Source organism: Poecilia formosa, unplaced genomic scaffold, assembly GCF_000485575.1.
Source record: "Poecilia formosa unplaced genomic scaffold, Poecilia_formosa-5.1.2 Scaffold9, whole genome shotgun sequence".
NCBI lineage: Eukaryota > Metazoa > Chordata > Actinopteri > Cyprinodontiformes > Poeciliidae > Poecilia > Poecilia formosa.
Window position 1 is genome coordinate 1,947,960 of NW_006799948.1, and position 9,902 is coordinate 1,957,861.

General features: G+C 38.7%; 1 long non-coding RNA gene across 1 annotated transcript; it reads right to left on the bottom strand.

Moving 5' to 3' along the window:
- Positions 1–6,274: 6,274 nt before the first annotated feature.
- On the bottom strand, positions 6,275–7,498 carry LOC107834079 (uncharacterized). The gene is made up of 2 exons (XR_001659865.1): positions 7,184–7,498; positions 6,275–6,494 (listed from the first exon to the last, which is right to left on the bottom strand). It is a non-coding gene; the product is annotated as an uncharacterized LOC107834079 (long non-coding RNA).
- Positions 7,499–9,902: the final 2,404 nt, after the last annotated feature.

The following is a 9,902-nucleotide window of genomic DNA, read 5'->3' on the forward strand; positions in this document are numbered from 1 at the left end:
GAGAGTTAAAATATTAAATAGCAAAGAGAGCAGCTTGCCCAGTTGTTATATATTTTAATGTTTTATGGACCTGTGTGGCCATTTAATGGACATGTGTGAGAGCTAGGGCAATTTGGCACGGATTGTAGAAATAAAGCTACACAGCTTTTTTGAAGTCTCAATAGGTAGGATTGAAATGCACGACTCACACGAAAATACAACTGGTTTGTTTATGGCGCAGACATTCAAACCAGGAAGCAGAAGAGAAAACAGGAGGGAATAAAATGGGGAACAGGCCTACCAGGGCTAGCAGTAAATCAAAAGCAAACAAATATAAAGGAGAAAAAAGTGCTGTGCTCCTTGTCACACTATATACTTTGTTTTTCACTAGAAACCAATAATACATCGCCATAAGCAAACGACGTTCAAGCCCAGCCTTTCTATGTATCTGATGATGTCACAAATGTTATTATATATTTTTGGACAAGTTCAAAGATTTCACAACATTAGTATCACAACCTAGAGACGCAAAATATGGGCCACCATTACATACTTTGCATAGATGTCACAGAAATGGCCAATGTAGTGACCATAATCTCATGTTATATTGTGCAGACATTCTGTCTGTACTGATAAAAGTTCAAACACATTAGCATGCCATATCCACAAAATGTTTCCGTTTCCAACTAATTTCCCACTTCATTCAGCTAATATTTGCTTGACCACTTTTGGGCACTCATAGACTTTGCACAGAGTCTTGAAATTTCAGCCCAAGATGGTTCTGTAGTCATTAAGCATCAACAAACTAAACATTACATTACATTACAATGAACGTAAAATGTAACTTACTCTGTCCTGATGCCTTAGTGCACTAACTTTCACAAGTATTATCCTGTTATACACATAATATACCAAATAGAGACGCATCAGAAGACATAAACATACATTATAGGCCAAAATTCTTAAAGCAAGATTATACAGGAACAAAGACTATCATAATTCGACAGCTTAGTTTGAAACCAAATGAAGAAATGTATTATGTAAATAATAATTTTGGAGACATGTTGTCAGTAATTCATAGAATAAAAGAACAATGTTCATTTTACTCAAATGTATACCTACAAAAAGATCAGAGAAAATCAGAGAAACTGATTCTTTTAAGTGGTCTCTTAATTTTTTCATAGCTGTATATATAAGACGCAAATCAGCATAGATGTGACGTTTCACAAAATGCGCTTCTTTTTCACACTGAAATGAATGAAGAAAGGTCATTAGTCCGAGAAGCCAGTAAAAGATTGAAGGCAAAAAAATGGGATGAAATGCCTACAACTTGGTAGCTACACTTAATGTTAGAACAGTTGAAATATGATCAGAAATGGTTCGTGAAGTTTTGATATCTACTGGGGCCATGTTTGTCTTCAATTTAAGGGAATGCCTGAAACCAAACCTGACTGAAAATGACCTCCTGTAGCACTCTCCACCACGAGAGCACAGAACAACAATTCTCATCACCTGTTTATTGTAAGTTCATAGGAGGCTGGAGCCTATCCCACTGCGCAGAGTGCTGAGAGAGGAATCCGAGTTATGCCCAATAACTGGGAGTCCCATTTTACTCTTTTCGGTGCAACCTGATTGTTTGTGGATGGTTTGATAGAAGCCTGGGAGAGTGCGAGTTAAGAAACAAAACCACAAGGGCCAAAACCAAGGATTTTTCCGCTGACACACAAGACAAGAACATACAACAATCTGGCAAAAAGAATCAAGCACCCTAAACTTTTAATATGGGCACCACAGGGCATAACCAAAACATGCAATGTATTTGAATTTGTTTTGTTCCACATGGCAGTCAAGAAAGGACAGGAGTTGACAAAGGGATTGAGTGAGTGGAACAGTACTACAGTCAAAAACAAAGCAATCAGGAAAAGACACGAGTTAACAAAATGGATTACTGATAAACATAAGAAACAGGTAGGTGTCTGGCTGTGTGCAGACGGCAGGCAAATCAGCTTTTGTTTGTCAAATCTAATCTCGAGGACAAACTTTCGGTATTGGGATTTGCAAGAGATCAGATTGGATTTGTGTGTCTAAGCATCACAAATTTGCATTGCTTTCTTTAGTAATGACGTAGGTAGCAGTAACAATATAGCTAGGCTTGTGGAGAGCAGTCAATGAGCAACCAAACTAATTTCTCCTCCTGATTTAACACAGCCGCAAAGTGTTAAATCAGTGCTTAGTCCGTTGTCGGTGGACCTTGCAGTGCACTAGATATTTACAATTGTTGTACCTTTCATTTATTATCATGTTAGATTTCAAGAAAACTAAACCCTATATTTGCTTTCCAAACACAAAAAATTCTCACAATCCCACCCGGATGAGATTCTGTAAACCAAACAAAGAGCCTTACATCTGAGCAGTTTCAGTTTCAGAGCACTGAATCCCGTTCATGTTGTTCTAACGAGGTGAAACCTGCAGTGTAATAACAAATTGTGCTAGCACTGACACAGATGTGCTGAGCTAGGTTTAGCAGGTGCACTTTCCTACACCTGTGAAATATGGGTGGAGGAAATCATCTTAGTTTTGTGTAGTGTTTGGGGCATTGGCAAAAGGGTGTAAATGTCGCATTGTGCTACTGCATCAGTAGGAAGTTACTTTACTGTGAGGATGTCAGTCATATTCTTGAAGGGTTTTTTCCCCCCCATCTGTAACAATCACCAGACGATCAGGCTTTAACCTCTGAAGAACAGAATTGATTAACTCTCTCCATCACCAGCTTCTCAAAAGTGTTTCCATACCTAATGAAATACATTTCTATGAATTAAAAGGTGAACTGGAAGATTGTAGCAAAGGCTAACTTTCCACTATTCGTACATAGCATCCCTTTGTGAACAGAAATCCACTTAAGCAATGGACTTTTGTAGCTTGCCCTCTTTCTAGATGTTCACCGTATGCTGGACAACTGTCCAATTATTAACTTGTATGTGCTGTGAGCCATATCTACAGAATTTAACAGAACTAAATGTGTGAAATATGTCTTGCCTTGCAAAAAGATTATATACAATATGCCATCTTCTGATTTTTCTAAGTTATTAAACTGCAGCAGTAGGTGAAGGTTGAGACATAGATATACGTGTAAATGGGGAGCTTTGTTGGCAGGAATGACCTAATTTCACATGAGGGATGTGGAGTGCAAAGTTGTTCCAATAGTCTTTTTTTTTTAAAAGAAATTTCTTTTCTTTTCTTTTTTATTATTTCTGCTGTCGAATAACTGGGTCAGAATTTGCTTCATTTTGTACAAATTTGTTCCAAACATGGGCGGAGAGCTTAACCCGACGACTCTTGTTACGGTCCAACCTGAAACAACAAGCTTTGCCGGTTTCAGACAAATGTTTTTGAAGACAGGCTCTCAGTTCATCAGCAGAAGAGCCTCCTCTCATCCTGCTGGAGAAACAGATAACAGCCGCAGGGGAAAATAAGCACCGGGTCAATGATTCTTTTGATCACATTACAAGATTTTGGCGATTAAGATTTCCATCTTGTTTTCCTACCGCATACAACCGTGAAGACTCTCTTTCATCCCCTTTTAATCCCTCCATTCCTTTCACCTTCCTCTCTCTCACATTCTTGCCTTCCCTCCCCTTCCCACAACCACTCATAATCAGACGTGATGGACAAATTGTTCTGCCTTGAGAGTTAGCTTGCAAGTCACCTCAATTCACCTGCCGAGATCTGCAGTTGTTGTTGTTGTTTGGGATCTTGGCAACAGCAGCCGAGTGCTCAGACCCAACTCGGACTTTGTTGCCTGGTTTCTGTTTCATCTCTGGAATCTGTTTGTGTGTCTCAGGTTGTGAGACGAGTTGAATGTGTGTTTGGTTGTGTGTATGTTCGCCCGCTCGTGTGAAAGTCTCCGCTTGACTCTCCTTTCCTAAAACACACTCTGCTCCTATGTTTACACCGTGTCCTGTTAGCCGAGAACAATGAGTGCCTTCACGGCGCGCGGCAGTGGCTGCAGGTTCCCACCAGCCGGGTGGCCAGGTTCTCCTCTCTGGCACGGGCGCAGCGTTTTAATGAACTCCGTGCCCGAGCTGTGGAAAGTCCCCGTGGAGGCTCTGCTCAGGGTAACGAAGCAGGAGACCTCCGGAGAAGGCAGTAAGACGTTTTGCAACATGCAAATCGCCAAAAAGCACATGCAGTTGAGAACAAAGTGTTCACATGGCAGATAGGGGGCCATAGCATGCAAAGTCTTCAAAACAAAAAGAACCTGCGTAGAGTTCTAAGAAAAGGTAAGCTTCCCATTGCTGTTTCTATGGATTCAGGAGAGAAGGCAAAGGCTAGATCGTAAACTCGTGAGTGTGGAGCTTCCTGATCTGGAGTATACAGGTGCATGCATTGTCACAATGTCACGAAGGAAATCATCTGCAGAGAGCTTGGAGAAGTAACTGATGCTCCTCATCGATCCCAGCAGGATTTCAGTAGCTGCTTTCCCTTTGACCATATAACTGCACAAACTGGAATTACAAAAATAAAGTTGCTTAGTAGAAACACAGCAGTTTTGAACGAGCAAAATTTTTGAACAATATTGAATATCAAAATTTGCAGTATCGAAATACGCATATTTTGCAAGACTACAATGTAAACACTTTTTTCGCATCACAAGAGTCTCGTAAACAACAACCGGATGTTGCTATTGGCAGAAAAGACAAAGAAGATGACAGGAAGTCATAAGACGATGATGGTGCAGGATATTTTTTAATGACTTATTATTGAATAAACTTCTTCACGTGTGATTTTAATGTGATTTCATTGGAAACGCCACAATTGCGAAATTGTGTTTACGTTTTAAATCAGCGTAATATCGACAAAGTTTTGCGCACATTTGTAATGGAAGCACACCTACCGGTATTGTAATTTCCAAACTAATTGAAATCATCCATTTAAAATTCAAAAGTATATGAGAAAGTTCCTAATCTTACAAAGAGTGGACTTCCAAACACGTTCCTCTTTCTTACTTAAAGGTCACATTTGTGAACACACATTCATAAAAAAAGTGTCATGAGTGGATAGTATCAGTAGCAATGGTCTGATCTTTTTTTTTTTGTTTGTTTTTTCCCTTGTCTTAGTCTGGCACTGGCAGCGATGATGGCTTGTGTGGGTGCCACCCACCCACCCATCTGTGCCCATCCGGGCCCTCAGGCCCAAAGTCCATCTGGCGTCTTCCACTACTGTCTAGCAAGTTGTCACCTACCCCGGCCACCACTGACAGCTTTAATATGTAGGAGTGTTGTGCAGACGGTACCAAATACAACATAGAAGCCATTGAAACACTGACCCCAGACACAGCTGACAAGTTGGAGTACTTTATGCGCATTTTAAACTAAGCTCAAAGAGCTACAGTTTCTTAAGGATTTAAAATGGATTTTAAAGTTTTAAAGTAACTTTGCTGTACCTATCGTACAAACCGCGTGTGATTCTATACCTGTCTCAAATACACTTCGTATTGAGTTATCCTGGACCTGCCATTTTGGATGTTTCTTATTAACCATGTGCCGTCTCTGTAACCTGAAGTCTGGGGACATTTTGTGCCAACAATGTTTAAATTGGTACCCTCTACAGAGGCAATTGGTGCAAACCATGTGTCATTTCATAACGTCCTTAGGGTCTTTTTCTGCTAACTTTTTGTCATTTTGTTGTCACCTCAAGGTCATCTTGGGATGTCTTTCACCAGATAGAAGTGTTCTTTTAATCAGAACTGACAGAACATTTACATATTTTGTCATTTAATCATGTTTGTACTTCTCATTTAATCATGTTTGTATTTGTCATTTAATCATGTTTGTATTTCTCATTTAGCTGCCTTTTGATGAAGTATGGATAAAAATGGATTATGGTTTCTCTGACAATGCAGACACATAATTGAATGCCTGAAATTTCAACTTACTGAACCCAGTCCTTCAAGGAATTTCTGACAACAGAATTTAAGTGACATCCTGATGACTGGTTCTCATTTCGGATAGTTTGAACTTCAGGACAGAAAACCTATGAAAGTATCTTACAGTAGAAACTATTGCTTAAGAAATCATCCACAGTAATCTGTTGTAGACTTACTGCACAAAAATGCACCAATTACAGGAACCAAGCTTGGTCACTTTCAATCGACTTCTAAAGACAAATGGTTATGTAGCACACTTAAAAGTGAACCAGTATTGGGACAGTCACTAGACATCTACTGGGCTCTGCCAAGAGTAATGACATGTTACACTAGCTGAATGCTAAACTTTGATGACTTTGTTTACTAATGTTATTTTTTATTTTTCCCCTCTTGGAAAAATAACATAAAAATTGATTTCAGTTCTGTAGCAACGTTGCTACCAGGTCGTGCTGTGTATGGGATCTTATCTGTTACCCAAAATGGAGTTTCTGGACTGTGAAAGTTCTTCTGCAAAATGATGTCCGGGCTGGCCACACCGCTTACACCCGTCCACAGTCCACATCAGATCGGCATCACTATCAAAGTCAATCTGTATAAAGAGCAGAAAGTAAGTTATTCTATTTCCATTCAGTTGTTAGAGATTTCCTTCTTTCTTTCAAGAGCACAATTGACATTTTCCTTGTATAGTTTAGCTTTGCTAGTTTCAGTTTATGGTGAGCTACCATGAATTCCAATAAACTGTTAAGTTTACTTTTAATTATTATGAATGTTAAAATGCAGACATGCAATGCATAACTTATAATTAATCAAAATCAATTTTAAGATGATTTACAAACCAATGATATGAAATATTTTACCTACTAATTGCTTCTAATATATTGATTAATGAATTTTTAACACTTAACCATATTATTTTATCCAAAACCAACGTATAGTGGTTTTAATAAGACTTGAAACTATGTACTGTGTGTACTTTTAATGAAGCGATACCAAAAGCATTCTGTGATTGTAGAGATAATTTTGGCCTTGTATAAATTGATACAAGCCTTTAGCATTAGCACCCGTGGCTAGCGCTAGCAGTAGTGTTAGCGCGAGAAGCATTTCTACTCTTATTTCTGACGGTACAATGACGTAAAACACACCAAAGCATTTAAAACATTAAAATAAATTTCGACAAACTCAAAAAATAGTTTATTTAGAGACATATCTCTGCATTAGGTTGTTTAATCTTATAACATTAACCACAAGCTATCGAGCTCGGCTAAGCTATTCACTCACCGGGATTTTCACACGCCATTTCTCAATAAGCGGTCACTTCTGTCGCTCATTGAAGGCTCCCTGAGTCCACAATTCAGTCGGTCAGTCCGCATGTAAAGAGCAGAACGGGAAAATTACTAAACTTAAACTCCACTGGACAACCTCAAGTCAGTAGAAACGCAGAGCGCCCTGTAATAGACCCTTTCAGATATTAAAACCCAAACCTATAATTCCTGGACTTTATCATTTTTGCACATTTTTGTGTTGGTCTTAATTCATCCTGTTGAATTACATCAAAGTTTATGGTTGACAAATGCAAGGCACTGCATATAGACAGGTGGAGTCAAGTGAAAATGACTGAATAAATAATTTATTTTACCTTGATGCAATACTTAATAAAGCAAAATATTTTGACTTAAACTTTTCAAATACCCCCTTTGTTGTCATGACTAATGTACCAGAGACTAATGATGCTCCCCTAATGGAGACAACCATGAGGAATAAGCCCCGCCACATTTAATGAGGATTTCACGGTGAGGACCTGCAGCAAGCCTTCAGTAGAGAGAAGAGGGTATTGTAATGAAGAAAAGTTGCCACTCATTTGCATGTCAATAAGCCCCAAGACTCAAAGACAATGGAGGATTAGTGGGGATGCATATAGAAACACAGATGTTAACGTACTCGGGCTGATTTTCATCACAGGGTGGTGCATACATGCTTGGAAGACATCACGCACATTGAATGGAAAAAGACATATGTTGCCATGGCTGCATTTTTATGCCTTAATTAACGGAGGCTCACTTTTCTTGGTCAATATGCAGTCTTTGAAAGGGAATTAATGCTATATTCCACTTGGTTTGTTTGATTTGTTTTTACCTCTACGATGTTAAATGTAAACAGTATCAGTTTTTAATATGAGCCATGTGGGCAGTTGCCCAGGGTGGCATTACAAAGGGGCGCAGATGTCTACCAGATGGAAAAAGTTATGTCAATTATGCCCTGAACAAATTTTTCTATTTTTATGCATGGCATACGCAATTAATGCTTGTTGTTGAGACTATTGTGAGTGTCGACTGCATATTATTCTACCTCAGATTATTTGCTGCACATTGATTGGTTGGGAAAGAGGCTTATATTGGAAGGCATTCATGCAAAAATAAATAATAAAGATTAAAGCTTGTGTTAACCAAGGAAAGAGTTCCATAATTAAAACTTTTCCTGAATTTATCACCACGGACAATCCAAATGTCCTGTCAGGAGGAAGCGGCCAAAATTCCAGCAAACTGTGACGACCTGGATAAAAAAGAAATTTATTTTTGGTCCGTTACTTCTGGGAAGAATAATGATGAAATATCAGGCCAGAGTTAGAGCCTCAAATTGTCAACATTCATCCCCACAGTCTTTATATTCCCCTCTCCTTCTTAAGTAAAGGCAGCTCATTAGAACCCTAGAGAGCATACAATTGGGTGAAGAGCACTGGAAGGTTGTGTTAAGTGGTTTTTTCTACATGCATATGTATGGTCCAAGTGGTAATTTTGAAAGAAACCATACTTCTCATCTACACATGAAACCAACACTTTACCGAGAATCAGACGCCTGAGAAGATTGGAGCATCAGCCGTCTTGTCAAGTCCTCAAACGTCAATATGTCTTCATTCCGGCTGAATAGGAAGGAGTCAAACGGATGCAAATGCATCGAGGAGGGTGCTTCAGATTACTTCTGTAAGCAAAGATGATCATTTTCTGTGGGAAATCAAGGGAGTGAGACAAAGTGCTGGAAATGGGGTGATGGTTGTGGGGTGAAGGAGGGGTTAAGATTATTTCCTAGAAGCGAGATGAAGGTGTAACATGACGTCACCGAATTTACCAGAGGGGGCAGTAAGTCCCAAGAAAAAAAAAAACAATAAACATTTCACTTTCACTCCTGCTTCCTGGAAATCCTACTCATCAGCCTCTTACTCATAGAGTCTGGCTTATTATGACTTGTGCTTTCTTTGTGGGCAGCAGGCAGAAATGCAGAAGGCATTAAATGGAAAAACTATTGCTTAGATACTCTCTCATCCACATCTAGGTCCATTAGCCCATTCATCTCTCCATCTGAGACATCCATCCATTTTTATACATGCTTATTTTTGTTTTCTCTCCATACTTTTTTGGATTTTAAAAATCAGTGGTAAGAATATAATTTACATGCTATGAGAGTTGACTCATGGTCATTTTCACTGAAACTTCAGAATGCCATCCAGTGTGGTTTCTATGTCATTTGGAAGAAAAACAGGCCCACGGCATAAAACCCAACAGTGACATTTTCATCTTTGTTTATGCCAAATCTTAAGTCGCATCTTCTGAATCACACACTTCCTGTTAAGTTTCCAGTAATTTTTACACATCTTTTTATCTTATGTGTTTGTCTAGTCTGTCGATATTAATGATTTGTTCACTTGTCTTACGTTTTTGGTAGAGCAGCTAAAAGAAATTGTCCTGTCAGTTAATATTTATACTACAGAAAAACTCTCCAATAAATTATCAAATAAAATTTTCTAGACACTGATAAAGTGTACCTGTATATACAAATCTACTTTTCAGTGTGAGATTATTCAGCTATTTTAATGCTATTTTAGTGGTTGCTAATAAATGTAATCAGCAATGTTATGTTAAAACAGAATCTAATAGTCGTGTATGAAAGAAACAAGAGACAAAACAAATTTTTGTTTTGGTAAGAAAACAGCAAGACACCAGAC